This window comes from Apis laboriosa, unplaced genomic scaffold, assembly GCF_014066325.1.
Source record: "Apis laboriosa isolate Shangri-la unplaced genomic scaffold, ASM1406632v1 scaffold1_cov151, whole genome shotgun sequence".
Lineage (NCBI taxonomy): Eukaryota > Metazoa > Arthropoda > Insecta > Hymenoptera > Apidae > Apis > Apis laboriosa.
Genome location: NW_025222279.1, coordinates 2,971,485 through 2,986,809, shown reverse-complemented (window position 1 = coordinate 2,986,809; position 15,325 = coordinate 2,971,485). Strand labels below are relative to the sequence as shown.

Sequence of the window (15,325 nt, the reverse complement as noted above, 5' to 3'; positions counted from 1 at the left end):
GTTAAAAGGAAAGTCAACAGGGGCGGTTGGCCGGGGGACCAAGCGTTGCGGACGTGCAAACGAGGGCGTAACTGGATCGTGGGGAGGGGAGGGGAGGTGGCAGCGGAAGGAGCAGCGAACTGTGCGAGCCGCGCTCAGATTGGAAAGGTTGGTATGGAGAGAGAAAAAAATTGATAAGAGGGACAAAATTGATGAGAACGAACGCGATGGTATCGATCCATGGAAGGCGAGAAGAAACTAAACCGAATTCAATGGGGGAGGAAAGAGGAGGAAGTGTTTCTAAAGTAAGGGTAAGAGCGATAAGATGGTGGAAGCCGCAGATAACGCCACAGATAGCCGGGTCGAGTCGTTAAACATTGGACGGAAACGAGTCGAGGAACGGTGCAATGGTGCCCTGGCCCTTTATTTACCGTGCTGCTTTCCATGGGACCTTTAAAAGGCACACGCGTGAAAGGAAGAGTGAGGCGAGGAGATGAAGAATGCGTGTGTGTATGCGTGCATCTATGTGTTGTACGTATATATACGCTCATGATGTTTCCTTCCTGTTGAACTTTTCACGTGCCCGAGCCCTGCACCCCTTGAACTGTGCGCTCGTGCGTGCTTTTTCTATCGTCCCCCCATCTCTGTAAGCGTGACACATTTTACATCCACGCCACGACCGGCAAATACGGTCGGAGGGGATGTTAAAAAGACACACATCAGGGCTTTTGATATAAATACGCGCCGCTTGGAAAACATCCACTCGTTGATCGAATGTTTTATAGTGGAATTGGAGGCAGTTGGATCTATTTTCCCGATTTATTTTCTCCGTTTTTATGGATATCGTTTGTCGATAAAAGAAAATTGTAATTTCGAGTGTGGACAAAAATATGTTTAAGCGTGGATGTCGATAAGGTATCGATTGTGGAAAAATTCGAGGAACGAGTTGTGAGTGGAGGTTTGGAGAGAATTTGCAATTTTTCTCACTCACTTTTGACTCGTTTCGTTGCAGTTAGGTAACCGGTAATTGCATTAACGTGTCTCGTTTCGGAAGGAAATAGGATATTTTCACCACTCCTAATAACCAAATGCTAGCGCCGTTTCTGAAAATTGACTCACAAATCCGCTTTCCTTTCTCTCTTCATTCACAAGCACGCAATCTTTGATATTTTTGTTGCAAGTTTATGTAACCAATTCTAACCGATGCGTTATTTCATTTATGCATTATGTAACATGTTGTTTTGATCTTGAACAACGTTCCCTGGCCGAATATATCGTAAAACGTCTCGACGTCTCCGAGATAGATCTTATAAAGTGTATTATAAATCGATACTTTAAATTCCACGTGTCTCAAACCTATTTGAAATTTCGATCGATTGTACACATCCGTGCACAAAAGACGCGCTTAATCGTAAATAAATATCGATTCGAAATGATTGATCGACACAAGAAATAAAAAGATACAGACAATTCCATATTAGATAATTGTAATAAAATATAAAAAAAAAAAAAACGAAAATTCGATCGTAGTTGCAGTGACCGTGCAAAGAAGCGTGTCGAATCGAAAAACGATTCTCTAATTCTCGCGAACGAATTTACGGTAGCTGAGATATCGCAATCATCCGGCGAAACCTTTCGTTCGTGTATTACGAGAAGGAGAAAAATGGATTCCGCCCCGAGCCACGGCCGACACGAGTTTATAATCACGATTACGTCTCGTCGGTCTTACCTCATCGCGGAAGTCGCGATACGAATCTATCTTGCGATTTGTCGCGATTGTCTTCAGATAGGGGGCTTCCTGCACGTTCTGTTGTCGTTTCGTGCTTACGCGTAAGTGAATCAAGGTCATCCGATCTTGATGCGATTAAACGACAGCCCGAAAGATCGAGGCGTTACGATTATCGTTCTCCAGGTCGAGCGATATATTTAACCCCCGACATTATTATGTTAAAGGGATCTTAGAAATCATCGAGTTATCCATCTTAGAAATTTATGTGAAATACATTGGTTAATAATTATTAATTTTACTAATCTATCCTGTGCATCGTTAACGATAGAATAAGTAAACCAGATCCGAGATACGATTTCGCGCGTGATATTACCGCATTAGACTCGTTTGCATCGTGCAATAAGTTCCATAAATAACGAGATTACGAAAAACTTAAGTGCAGAAGGCTGAATCACTAATTAAAATTGCTGGTAATATTTTCTTGGGTAATTTGTATTTACGAGTGGATATTAAAAAAATTCAACGAGTTAACTCGATTTATAACAGACATCGTTTATGCTAGCTACTCTTGGTGTTCTATTTCCCTCGCTATACCTCAACAACGGGTGGAAACTAGGCTCTAAATATAGTTAACCAGCTCCAAAAGGAACAAGCTCTCACCCTATCTTTAACACGGTAGTTTTCCTAAACGTATTTTCCTATAAAATAGAACGATCTTTTTTTTCCTCTCCGAAATCCTATTTCAGATCTCAAGAAAACTGGAATTTTTCGATAACTTTCCTTATCAATGTGCCCGCAAGAAAGCAAGAACAAGTGCTAGGAAAAAAGTAGTACGTCAAGCGACCGCGACACGTCGAAGTCTCGCGTCCTTGCCAATTATATCCCCTCTCGTGGCTCGCGGAGTGGGATCTTCCCCCACCGAAGCCCTCGGTGGCTCCCCCTACTCCTCTCCCCGACTCCCCCTTCGCCCAGAGCGATATGTAAGAGGCCGCACATGTTTCCCCGCGTTCCAGTCTCGCAACGGCACTCGCGAGTGACTGTTCGTGTAAATTTACGAAGCGGTAACCGTTCTGACCAAAAAAAGAAAAACGTTCGCTCACGGAACGAAGGACATTACAGGGGCACTGTGTTGTATATAATATCTATACTTGTCTATATATGTACATAGTATACGCGTGTGCAGTAACGCGCGCGCGCAAAGGACGAGTTCTTTCCTCAGTGCTTCATTCGAGAACTGACACGACACACCGCGAACGTCGTTGCAGCGAGCAACACGACCGAATATCGATAGAAGAAAAAACATAGCGAAGAAAGGAGGAGCAATATCGCAACCGTGACTGCTCCGATCGTTTTCCCTTTCTTCCGAATCTCCGCGTCTTTCTTTTTTTACTTTTATACGTAACGTTTTACGCGTCAACGATACGAGACATAACCTTATTTCACCGGATGAAATACCGGATCGCAGTGAGAATTGATATTACGCGAGTGATAGCTTGTTCCCGTTTTTTGGGGGAGCTACAATCTCTATAAAAAAAGTGTAATAGAAGAAAATATTTCGTGGTCGTACCTTGTAGGAAAACGAAGCACGGTGAGAAAGCAGAAGTGTGGATATTCCGCATTCCGGACAAGGATATTCCGAGGGTGTTGCCGAACTTAGTGATCTTCCACTCACGTCATTTCGTGCTTTCGTACTTTCATTCGAGGGACGAGAATAGTGTTCGCTGATTCGACAAAGACATGTGAGTATCGAACTTTTCTTCTCTGATTCGAGAACACTCTTTGAGTTTTTTGATCGCGTTCACTCCGCGGAACAGTAACTCGCGTGATCTCAGGCCTGTTTTTTTTCCACAACTGTTGTGTACACACGCGTCACACGGTTAAGTAATTTATGCACGAAACCCGTCGCGATGCGAATTCTGTAACGTGTCACGCGATCGAAGCACGTTCGACATCATAACGGTTCAACAACGTCTTTGCCGCGTTTTGTGGCGCAGTAGTCGCGCCAAATTCTGCGATTATCGCAATTCATTCGATATATCGAATCGATTGCTTTCACATAACTTCACTTACGTCGTAATTTCAAATATCGCGTCGCGTCGAGTCAAATATTTTATTTCGAATCGGCGATGTGTCTTTATTGTTTGAATTGATAAAAAAAAAATTGTCACAATAGTGTATATAAAATTGAACAATCGAGAATCGTTTCGAAAGTATGAAACACATATGTTGGTGATATTTTAGTAATACATATAGCATAGTGATACATATATATATAAGTAATGATTTCGTAACAGTCACCGCGATTCATCTTTGGTAATCACGAAGTGATGTTATATAAAAATATTAATATAAAAAAAATTAGAATATTCAATATCGTAAAAAAATTCTGCGATACAAAATAGTTATCTCTAATAATTTACTTAGAAGAATGATTGTTAAATAAATGATAAAATTCTTTAGTAATGCGCAGTGAATCAATAACCTCATAGAAACATTCAATGGCACGTTTTAACAAAACAAAAATAATGGATAGATTTGTGTGTCATAGATTCTTGTTTATATCATAAAGATATGTGATCATGTTATTATGAATTGCGCAAAATTTCGCGAGACAAAATTCTCTTATCTCTTATCCATTAAATCGTTCCTATAAATAAAAATTTAATGGAAACAAGCTTAAAGAAAATGAGCAATATTATTAATATCCTTGAATTTTTTTCACGATGTTACTTACAATACAAATGAATAGAAAAGATTGTGTGATGTCATTTAAAAAATTAAAAGCGTCCTTGACTTCTTTATTAAAGAAAAAGCGTTTCAGCAATGTTTGATCCTGAGAATATGCATTCTCCACTCTTTTTTTTTCTTTTTTTTTTTTTTTTTTTTTTTTTTTACATATTTTTTACAAATGCAAATCGATACACGATGCATTTTATTGATAGTTTGCAATAAAAATATTATCTTAGGATTCTTTATGAACATATTTAGTATTCCAGCATTTATATTGCTTTTCGTTATCAATAGAATGCTGTTTAATATCTATTTTTACTTTCTATTACATTGTTGACAATATTCGAAAAACCATACTAACATTTACGATGAATATCCTATGGCTATAAGTGATTACCGATCGAGTGTGTTAAGTTTTCGCGTTGAAGAAAGGTGTAATAGTGTTAGAATATCGATTCATCGAGACGATTCATCCGTTGGAATGCAGCCTCGTTTAAAAGGTAAATGAAATACCATCGGTTCGACGGATCGATCTGAAAATCGCAACTCGTTGCCAATCGATCCAAGGCGTTTCGCTTTTCTTCAAGGTTGGATCTGGAACGATCGCCATGACTCAGTCCTCCTGGTATTACATCAAACAAACATGCCTATTATGACAAATTACGTTAAAGTCGTAACGCCGTCTGGAACTCTTGCTTTTACTACGGAAATGGCGATTTCCATTCGCGATTTAGGCTTTGTCGTGTGACGCATCGCGTTGAAAGAATTAATTAATTAGGCGGGTGTAATGAATTAATGGGTCAAAACGCAATGTAGGTATTTACGCATTTATTTACGTCAGATTGCTCGGGTTGCTTACGAAAATAGCGCGACAATAATAGCAAGGTCGCAGTCGCTATTCGAGATGGCGTCGACGTTTCGCGTTTGATGAATTAATTGATCAAGATGGTTTAATAAATTATAATGAAATCATGATGCAGATTTTGATTTTATTTACTATGCAAATTTTTATCAACTTATCTTATCTGTATTAATTGATTATATAAGTAATAATTGCTTATATAATAATTTATATATTATTTATAATCGAAAAAAATTTTTGTGTCGTAATAAAATAATTCATAGAGTGAATACTAAAATACTATCTATTTACAGAAAGCGACAGCGTCGCACGAATATACGATCTTTCTCTTACTTTTCTCGCAGTATAAGCAGATTGCAAAATAGTTTCTAATTCTTTAATCATTCGCTTAATTAAAACATCGTTAATTTAAATATCTTTATTCCCTCGTAAACTATTCACGCGTAAAACATTGTACAAATATGAATATTCAACATATGAAAATTACTTAATATAAGTATTTACTATTTTGCATTCAAATATCTTTCCAATATAACGCGATTTGGCAACGCGATTCCTCGTTGGCGTGTTTCTTCCACTGTAATATTTTTATTCGATTAAAAAAATAGAATGGGATTCTTTCTGATTATAAATGCAGAATCGCCGATCAATTAATTCAGATCACAGCTAATTACAGCAACGACGCGGATAATCGGAAGAATTTTATCGGCAAGAATTTCCTATATTTCACGGGACGTAGCGTCATTTCGAAGCGCTTTTCCTCTACGCAGTTCGAATTTTTTCGCGATTCGAGTCACGCGAGTCGAGGAAAACGGAATTCAATAGTTCCATTCGACGACAAAGAGAGGGAATAGAGAGGAGGATAGAACCAGATCGTCCTTCTTCCTCTCTCTCTCTCTCTCTCTCTCTCTCTCTCTCTCTCTCTCTCTCTCTCTCCTCTCTTCGTCCGTCCTCTCTCTTCCTCCCTCTTTGGAATGGCACGAGGCAAACGAATTATCCAACTCGTGCCGTCCATCGAAATCGGATTATCGTCAATTCCTCTGCACTCAACCCCGCCCATCCAACACCCACACAGTGTGTATCGATTTTCGACGCTCTGTATACAAGCAACTTATTTCATCCCCGCGTCGTAAACATTTCGGCCCTAAGCATTCGTCGCGCGGATTAATCACGGTTTAATTGGAAAATCTCGCTCGGCAAATAAAGCTTTTGAGGCCCGTGCAAACATGTCAGCCCAGGGGCCGGTCAACGAAACCCTCGTTTGCGTCAGCGTGGGTGGAGGCCACCGTTTGAATATTTCCGCTAACCTTTTCAAAAGAAAATGTCCCGGTTAAAGGTTAAGAGTCAGATTTAATTACGGAACGATGTATAAACGAATCTTGATATTTTTACATTTTTCGTTGTAATTTTCGATATTTTCCTATCCATTTCTATTTTTTATTTTTCTCTTTAAATTTTTCAATCTTTAAGAATTAAAAGTTTATCAGATCCTATTTGCTTCTTTTTTATTCATGTTTATTTTAGACAGAAAAATTTGTTTTTATTATTTTATTTATATACTAATTACGTTATGAATACGTCTGAAAAGCTTGCGTGCTCGCAATTAATCAAACTAATAATAATAATAATAATAATCTAATAAGAACTTTGCACGAATCATTATACTTTTGCGTCAATCAAAGAATCTTCGTAATTCTTATAATATATATCGCATCGATGTATCGACACGAGTTCCAGAGCGGAATCGGGGACGATGAAAAATCGTCCGTTGGTAATTAAAGAGTGCGGTCGAAAGTTTCTCGGTTCGTGTACTCGGCCGAAAATTAATATGCCGATATCGAAGGCAAAGTATTCGCGCGGGCGATAAATTCCAACCACCACGTTTCTCCGTGGTCGCGGGGAAGGCGAGATTAATCGTAGTCACTATGAAAGGAAAAAAAAAAAAAAAAAAAAAGAAGAAAAAGAATCGAGAGTTTTGGCGAGGGATGCGCATGAAACGTGGACGATGGATGGGTTTAATTCGATGGGTGAAATCAATCGTGTTCTTCGTCTCCTCGTAATTAGTATTCTCTTTTAATTATCACGTGATTTATGTGTCTTACGGATCCTTTGCATTATCATCGTGATTGAATTGAAAATTACGAGAGGATAATGTACGTTTCATATCGTGATTTAGCCGTGACGAGTAACTTTGGAAATTTTTTTAAGTTATTGATCGAGTGTCTGAAATAGGGGATGATTTTAAATACGAAAATTTGGGATTATGATTAAGGGGACTAAATTTTGTTTCTTTCTGAATTCTGATTGACTTCTTAAACTTTCAACAAGTAAATAATTCAACAAGTAAATAAATTATCACAGAAATTTACCAATTTACATTTTTTTACGAAATCGCATTCCGAACGAACTATCTCAACGATATAATGTAAATTCAATTATAACCTTTTTCTTTCCCGTGTAAGAAGAGCGTATAAAAAATTGTGCTTCGAGAGTAGAGGGAAACGAAAAGGGGGACGATGTTACAATTCATCCACCCCCTTGATCAAAATAAATTTTCCTGCCACATTCGGCCTTTACTGGGCCATCGAGCAACGCGCGTAGGCACGTTTTACGAGGACGAAAGTCGAATTTTCATCGCCTCTCTCGCGTAACGTTTATCCCTTTTCGACGAAACAGGGTTTAGAAACAGGCTGTTAATCCTCTTCTCTCTCTTTCTCTCTCTCTCTCTCTCTCTCTCTCTCTCTCTCTCTCCCGTAAAAGGATCTCGAACCTTCGCTTCGTTTTACAGAGTTTGCGATAAATGCTATTGGCCTTGTAAATCAGCGTCCGCTTTTACACGAGCCGGGGAATCGAGCTTCTATTTCCACGGTCCAATGCAATTTCTCACGTTTTTTATACGATCGCAAAAAGCATCTGAATCTTTGTAAGGAGGAAACTGATTCTCCATGCAACCCGCATTAATTATTCTGTACGTATTTCAATGCTTCGAGGGAACGTGAAACAAAATATTGGAGGGGGAATAATACGATGGATCGTTGCAAGGCTATTTTTTTTTTTTTTTTTTTTCATTTTCAAATAGATCGGATTCGTAGAAAGATTGAATTATTTTTGTTCTCCTTCGATAGTACATTCTTAAATAGAAATTATATATATATATATATATAAAGATTATCTCTTGTCTCGATTATTTCTCGATCTTCAGAAAGAAAAAAGAATTAATCAGAAAGGATTATAAGATAATACGTTTGCACATTTTACTCTCTGATAATATAGATCGAACGATATACGATTCATATTTATCGAGACCTGTTAGCTTGCATTTCTTCACGAATGCGATAAAAATCTCGAAGAAAATTTATGTCTAGATAATTCTCGCCAAATTATCACGCGTAATTGAAATTATACGAGGCAACTTTCCATCTGCAACGGATCATACGGATAAACAACGGTCGCACAATGGCGAAAGTTATTTCGAAATGTCTCGTTTTAATTCTTTTTAACCCCTTCTAGTTTGTTAATTCGCAAAGCGTTTCGTTCTTCAATTCTACAATCTACGATCTACACATCTTCTCGAGACAAGTTCGCGGAAGTACGATCGCTTTTCACGCGTCACCACAACCGATCCATCACAGAACTCGAGGATCGTCCCCCTCCTCTTAGGGGAAAGGGGGTCGGTCAAGAATAACGCTGAAAACCGTGTTCATTGTCCGCCTCGTTGTTCCATTCTGGACGCGTAGCAGCGATGTTCTGCTCCGTGAATCGTTGGTATTTTTTTCGGACGGTCCGTCTCTTCGGCTCCCCTTTTTTTCGCGGAAAAGAATTGAAACGTGAATGGACTGAGAACGGGGAATTTGTTGATGTAGGTAAATATCCACCTGTGGACGTGTTTCGCGTTTCCTCGAGCAATCTTGCGATCCTTGAATTTCGAGATATTAAGAAAAAATTATTCCACGAGTGGAATATGAAATTATTGGCTTGCGATCGTTTAAATTTTCAGCTTGTAGGAAAATTATATTCAACGAAATTCGAGACGAATAAATACTCGTCGAGGAGATCGTCGTTCGTATTTTCATTTTCCTTTGTATTTTCAGACATATAATTGATGAAAGGAAGGAAGGATTGCGAATGGGAAATTCGAGTAGACGGGAGGATTACAAATGAGAAATTCGAAGCGAGTAAATATCGCGTTCGAGGTTTCCGACATTCTAGGATTTTCGAATTCGGGCAGATGGGAAGTTTGAAGTAGGGTAAATATCTTTTGGATACGTTTCAAAGATCTTATATTGATTATTGAATAAGTGTTGAATAGTCATAATTTTTAGTCTTCGCGAGGAAATTCCTCGCGTGTGAGAAGATTACAAATGGGAATCGCAAGTTTGAATCGCAAATATCTTTTGTGTATATTTTTCCGAATTCCTTCGATCGTTGGATAAAATCCGAATGGGATATATTTTGGATAAGGTAAATATCGTTTCGATTGTATTTCCAAGACTTGTTGGGACTATTAATAGTTTTTTAGAGACGAAATTAGAAACTTAATGAAAGAGGAAAGGGCAACGTTTGTCTTGAGAAGATTGATTTTTTAATTGCTATAAAGTTATATAATGGGCGTGAAATTTGATTAATGGCTAATTTAGATAAAATAGCAAGAGGGAAAGTCATCGTGTCCATTGGATCGTCAAAGATCGTTGTGAAATTAACGGTGAAAGCAGTGACATTTAACAAAGATGTTGTTCTCTTTTTAGTAATCGTCATCCGTGAACTCCGTTTGACATATCGTTTTTCTTCGGTTTTGCTTCCCCGGTGAGCAAAGGTTGCATTTCTTAAATATTGCCCGTGGCTCGACGTGAACTTTGCTCTTCGTACTTGGTATTTCCTCGTGTCGTATAGATACACCAATTCCATTTTCCAATCCGCCGCCGTTTAATTTTTCTCTCTTCCAACTTCTCTTATTGAACCAACGTCTTCCGTGGAAACTCGAACGTTCTCGAAATAATAATCGAAAAAATATTATTCCTACGACGGGAATGTCTGAACAAATTTAACCAAATGTCTGAAATAACAATTGGCTCGAAAACAGGAGGTCACGTTATACCGTTATCTCATCGTTCTCATCTCTAATACCAACCACGAATCTCTTTCGTCTCTCGTTTCGCTATCAAATCAAAAATCGAACAAATTCAAATTGACCATCAATGATCGATCATCCCAAAACTTTTCGAATTTCTTAGGATATCTTTATCTTACTTTTACATAAAAGAAAAAAAAAAATTACGATTCGAAGAATTTCCATCGTTACCGATTCATACGCGTCTGTTCGTTGCAGACATTCTTTCGAAAAAAACATTCGATCTGAAACGAAACGAAAACTTTAGTGCCGACACATTTTTAGTACCCTTCGATAGAACGGTCGAACGAGTCGAGGATGTTCTCTGTTTTGTGTTGAAACACGCGTTGCAACCTCGTTGCATTAGGATCAGCATGCTCGTGACGTAAGCGAGGTTTATTGATTCGCAGAATCCAATATAACGAAGGCAAGCGCGGGAGGGGTATATTTCCACCTCGTTTTATAGGCCGTATTTCTCGTATTGTTGGCAAAAATCTCGCTTTTGACTTTTTCCTTTTTTTCTCTCTTTTTCTCGAGTGCTCTTGAGATTCGATTGCGAGAAGCCTCCGCGATTTTCGTCGACCCACTTCCCACGTGAAACTACTCCCTTGCGAAAATGGAACAGAAAGATTCGCGATCGATTACGCGAACGAAGAAATTCGCTGCTTCCTCGATGTACTACGAATCGTAATAAATGAAAAGTCAGAGAAAAGGTATCGGGTAACGCTCGGTCTGATCAGTGACGGCAGTCTCCACTTGAAAGTTGGCGAAGTTGATCGCCAGTGGAAAAGTCGAGTTATAGGCGAACGAAAAGTTTTGATTATCCTCGAAAATATCGCTTTGGACTCTATTATGCGTAGAATTTGTTCAAGTATAATCTTGTTTGATGAAACAAGTGAAAAGAATAGAATTTTAAGGGAACGAATATCGATTCGAAATCTTGAACCTACGTCTTTTAAATTAAATTACCGCGAAAAGAAAATAGAACTCCGATCCTTCCATTGTTACATCCTCTTTCAAAATTTTAGCTAATCCATTATGAATGTCTTAAACTCACTTATCGTCTACGAAAAAAAAAAAAAAAAAAAATAGAATTCTAATTCTCCCACAGTTACATCTTCTTTTAAAATTTTAACCAACGTTCGTTAGATTGAAACTCTTAAACTCGTCTATTGCAAATTAGATTAGCACCAACCAAAAAATAGAATTCCAATTACGACTCCTTTCATCGATTCCAAGAAGATAGAAGCTAGAATTCCACATTTCCAGTTCTACTTTCGCGTACGAAACTTGCATCAAAAACTTTCCAAGACACTTTCCAAGTAAATTTTTCCTCCTCAACCTTTCCCTTTTTTTCTCAAATCTGAAAGGAAGAGGAAGAGGAAGAGCAAACGAGCAATCGCTCGAAAACCTTGTTTTACAACTATCGTAACCAGGGCCCGGAGGATGCGCCCGTGTTTACCGTAATAAATTTCCATGCGACGTTATTGCTTGTCCCAAGCTCGTTACCGAGTGTAACAGCTTTTATTTCACCTTGACTCCACCCCCTACTTCTACCCTTTTAGAGAGGGGTTGCATTTTTCGAGGGTGGCGGCACGACGGGGACGTGCTCTCGTTAAGGGCTCTCGAGGAAAATGACAGGGTTGCCAAACGAATCTCCAAACGTGGCTGCAAGTCGGGGGCGTAATTTTAACCCTAGGTAGTAGCGGTAGTTTGTGCTCGAGCCCTCGTGTGTCGAGCCCTGTCCTGTGTTTGCTCTCGCAATTTCGCCTTGTTTTATCGCTCGCGCGATCAAAATTACGAGACTTGGGCGACCACGTTTCGTGCGGTCCTTCCTTCCTTCGATCCTCGCCCATGTGCTACGTTCGTTCGTATGTACAAATTTATATATATATATATATTATACATATACATATATAGGCACGATGTGGAAGATTTTCGGTTACGTGACGAGCGTCTTTATTCTCGTGCGACACGGAACACGGTCTCGATATATTGGTAAACACGCAGTCTGATTAAGTTTATGGCCGGCTATTTAGGAAGCCGGTCGCGTTTCGAATGGGAACGTTTATGGAGATTGATCGGTGGACGAGGCTTTCGAGTTTGTGGGTCAGTTAGAGGGTGAACGACGTATGCCGGAACGGATGGAGGTTGGAAGAAAATCTTGTTTGAACGTTTGAGCGATGGATCGTAGTGGAAGGGTTTAAGATGGCGGTGACTAACGAAGCATTGGAATTTTAAAATTAATCTCGAAGGGAGGATGGCGCAGAGGATCGGCTCGATAATTTAATTTCAAGGTGTACAAGCCTTGTGAGCTAGATTTATCGCGGATAGAAACTAAAATACGAAGTAAATAAATATTCACTCATTATCTATGTACTTAGTTATAGACTCGATAATTGCGATAATTTCAAAGTATACACACTTGTCGTAGAAACTCAAATACAGCGGATAAAAATAAGAAAAAAATTCCTGTTATCTGTTTCAATCGTGTTCCTTCGAGTCATCGTTTCGTCACAAAAAAAAAAAAAAAGAAAAGGAAAGAAAAAGCAATACGTTCTCTCTTGCAAAACTCTCTTTTAATTCTCTCAAACGCGTGATAAGGTACTTCGAAATAGATCCCCCCTCTCGCGTACGTGAGATCGTGTTTCTATTTATATTTTTATAAAATAGAAATTTCATTTGTAAAAGCTGGAATGATCGAAGGCAACGACAGATATCGGGTGTAAACGCGGTGGGAACGAGGCGCCATCGAACCACGGCTTATAAAAGTAAAAGTGGATGAACGGAGGAAAAATTCTCTCCTCCTCGCGCACCTTTATATACATCGTGTGTGGCCGGACGAGGAGCCGGTCGAGATGACCTAGTAGCCCGTTTTCCGTGCGATTTACACGACCCTCCAAGTTCAAAGTGGCCGAGCCAAGTCGTGCATAAGCATTATCGACTATAACCGTTTAAAACGAAGCCTTTCGCTGCCCCGACAGAGCCTCCGTCACCGGTTCGAATGATTTATATTTATACCCGCAAATGCAAAGAGGATCGTCGAAAAACTTTGGATAATTAAGAATTTACTACGAGAAATTCTTAAGTGGCAAGTGGTGTTTTTTTTTTGAAATCGAATTTTAAATACTTGCACGATAGATAAATAATATATTTTTTTTTTATCTCTTTTTAGAATAATCGAAAATTGAAGATCGAAAGAATTCTGGTTTCACGAAATTTCATAACGAATCACGAAATTTCATCACTCCCTCCGTCCCTCCCGTCCGACTCGAGTACCAAAAAATTCATTCTTATCGCGTTCGTATCTCTTTAATCACTATGCACACGTCACAATCGTAGCTCGATGGTCGATTCCTCGAACAGAAACAGGTTACGGTTGGATATTATGGCGAAGAGCATTATCGCAGAGCGTCATTGATATATTTATCGATAGAATTTTGTAGATTCGTTCGCGTTATCGTTACATGTGACTCCCTCGTGGATAATAATAGGAAGAGAATGTAGGAAGAGTATTGAAATATTGACGGACCGATCTGGCCCGTTTTGTTTTTTTTTTTTTTTTCACTAATAATATCACTAGGCCTGCTTTACATAATACCACGAGATCGAAGGAAAGGAGCTTCGCGAAGGAAACCGTAATGCGAACAATGTGCAGAGATTACGCTTAGGATAAGTGATATGCGAGGTATGCACTTTGAGACACTCGCTCTCTTTGATATACCGAGCGATGTCTCAGTGTTTTTGATGTGTCGTTGCTATGCTAGATATTTTGCAGTTTTATGAACTTGATACGTATCTTACTTAAGTCTTCGAGAGTCGTCGAGACTCGTTCCGATATTCAGAAAAATTGATATTCGTTTCGAGGGGAGATTTTGATTCTTTCGATTTTTATCTTAAGTGTAGAGTATAGTTTTCTTGGATTTTTATTTTTATTTTTTTTTTTTTTTTTTAAGATTTTTGCTCGACTCGAAGAGATTTTAGAGCATTGTTGCTGGCTCAATCCAATCGAATTTCTCTTGATCAAGAATTATAACGATTGCCAGTTTTAGAATTCGAGGAATGATTTTCTAAATGATAAAATTTCTATTTCGAATAGGGATAAATTCACGCCCATGAGAAACTTTTTATGTCTAAGACAAAAATTCTTATTTTGATTTGAAAAAAGAATCGTTATCGCATATGTGAGAACTTAAGTCGAATTAATCCTACAAAATTATCGAAGATTACGTACATCAAAGATAATTAATTGGCTGATAACTTCAACTTATCGAAAGCGATCAAAAAATTGTATGATTTTACGAGAAAGTAACGTATTATGTATTTCTTTGAATGTATTAATTTCTTCTTTTTTCTCTTCTCTTCCCCTCTCTCTCTCTCTCTCTCTCTCTCTCTAATATTTTTCAGTCGTGCAGATTTCTGTTTCTGCCACGCAGCTTATTCATACCATACGATAAAATTTCGCCGATACAATTTTGTTACAATGAATCACGTTAATCCTTGGAAACGACAACCGATTATCAGAGCGCTCATTCTGTCTTTTGTTTTTTTCCAAATGCGATTTTATTCCGTCTGGCTTTGTGTTTACAGATAAACGAGAACGCGATACAATTAGCCGATTTATTAATGTTGATAACGTACCCAATATTTCTCTCTTTTCCTTCTTGTACGTGCTTGTAACGGACGTATATCGATTCTCTCGTTATCTTTATTTAAATCAACTCGACGTTTATTACATAATTGACGTTTTTGTTGTACGATCATCCATTAATGGAATTATGATCTAGTCCGAGAAATTGGATCGTGTCTCTGAAATTTCGATTCGTTATACGTAACACGTCAAAACACAAACAAAAATATTACGATTCTACGAAATTAAAACCATCGAAACGAATCACACCAAAAAAAAAAAAAAAAA

At 38.5% G+C, this 15,325-nt stretch overlaps 1 protein-coding gene across 3 annotated transcripts in view; it reads left to right on the top strand.

The window, feature by feature from the left end:
* Nucleotides 1–15,325, top strand: part of LOC122712420 (protein Tob1-like) — a 106,354-nt gene that overhangs the window by 53,267 nt on the left and 37,762 nt on the right. The window contains exon 3 of one of the 3 annotated variants that reach the window (XM_043932098.1): nt 3,283–3,447. The exons of 1 other annotated variant lie outside the window; for it this stretch is intronic. The gene's annotated coding sequence lies outside the window, so the exon portion shown is untranslated. Of the gene's footprint in view, nt 1–2,720; nt 3,448–15,325 lie in introns of those variants that run through there. One more of the 3 variants, XM_043932097.1, reaches the window with a different exon arrangement.